The 1,261-nt window shown below is 48.4% G+C and overlaps 2 non-coding genes across 2 annotated transcripts; both read left to right on the top strand.

Annotated features, from left to right (window-relative positions):
* The first annotated feature begins 377 nt into the window (after positions 1-377).
* LOC123178393 (5S ribosomal RNA) lies at positions 378-496 on the top strand. The gene has a single exon (XR_006489541.1). It is a non-coding gene; the product is annotated as a 5S ribosomal RNA (ribosomal RNA).
* Positions 497-863: 367 nt separating this feature from the next.
* LOC123178392 (5S ribosomal RNA) lies at positions 864-982 on the top strand. Its single transcript, XR_006489540.1, has one exon. It is a non-coding gene; the product is annotated as a 5S ribosomal RNA (ribosomal RNA).
* Positions 983-1,261: the final 279 nt, after the last annotated feature.

Below are 1,261 nucleotides of genomic sequence, written 5' to 3'. Positions count from 1 at the left end.
GTTGCATTCCTTTTATAATTATTTTTTGCGCCTTGTGACAAACATGTCGCACGTGCGCGATATATATTAATCCCGTTATATTATGTTTGACGTTTGCGATATGTTTAAGCTCGATGCTCATTGCTCGCGCGTCTTGGGGCGGCTTTGTGGCGCGAAGAGCGCGTTCTGAAAGGGGTGGAAAAAACTCGTGTTGCTGCGGTATGGAGGGAGGGGTGGAAACCGTGGAAAACTCGTCTCCGTGATTGAGCGGGAGAGTAAGTAGTATAGGACATTATCCATTGTTAGGGAACGGTTGTAATGGTAGTGAGAATGTAGAATCATCTTTGGAGCGGACCTGGGAGTGGCAAGCATAAGGGACGAAGACGGGGAAACATGTCGGATGCGATCATACCAGCACTAAAGCACCGGATCCCATCAGAACTCCGAAGTTAAGCGTGCTTGGGCGAGAGTAGTATTAGGATGGGTGACCTCCTGGGAAGTCCTCGTGTTGCATTCCTTTTATAATTATTTTTTGCGCCTTGTGAGAAACATGTCGCACGTGCGCGATATATATTAATCCCGTTATTTTATGTTTGACGTTTGCGATATGTTTAAGCTCGATGCTCATTGCTCGCGCGTCTTGGGGCGGCTTTGTGGCGCGAAGAGCGCGTTCTGAAAGGGGTGGAAAAAACTCGTGTTGCTGCGGTATGGAGGGAGGGGTGGAAACCGTGGAAAACTCGTCTCCGTGATTGAGCGGGAGAGTAAGTAGTATAGGACATTATCCTATGTTAGGGAACGGTTGTAATGGTAGTGAGAATGTAGAATCGTCTTTCGAGCGGACCTGGGAGTGGCAAGCATAAGGGACGAAGACGGGGAAACATGTCGGATGCGATCATACCAGCACTAAAGCACCGGATCCCATCAGAACTCCGAAGTTAAGCGTGCTTGGGCGAGAGTAGTACTAGGATGGGTGACCTCCTGGGAAGTCCTCGTGTTGCATTCCTTTTATAATTATTTTTTGCGCCTTGTGACAAACATGTCGCACGTGCGCGATATATATTAATCCCGTTATATTATGTTTGACGTTTGCGATATGTTTAATCTCGATGCTCATTGCTCGCGCGTCTTGGGGCGGCTTTGTGGCGCGAAGAGCGCGTTCTGAAAGGGGTGGAAAAAACTCGTGTTGCTGCGGTATGGAGGGAGGGGTGGAAACCGTGGAAAACTCGTCTCCGTGATTGAGCGGGAGAGTAAGTAGTATAGGACATTATCCATTGTTAGGGAA

This window comes from Triticum aestivum, unplaced genomic scaffold (assembly GCF_018294505.1).
Source record: "Triticum aestivum cultivar Chinese Spring unplaced genomic scaffold, IWGSC CS RefSeq v2.1 scaffold159680, whole genome shotgun sequence".
NCBI classification, from domain to species: domain Eukaryota; kingdom Viridiplantae; phylum Streptophyta; class Magnoliopsida; order Poales; family Poaceae; genus Triticum; species Triticum aestivum.
Note: the sequence above shows the minus strand (reverse complement) of the source record. Positions and strands in the feature narration are given on the sequence as shown.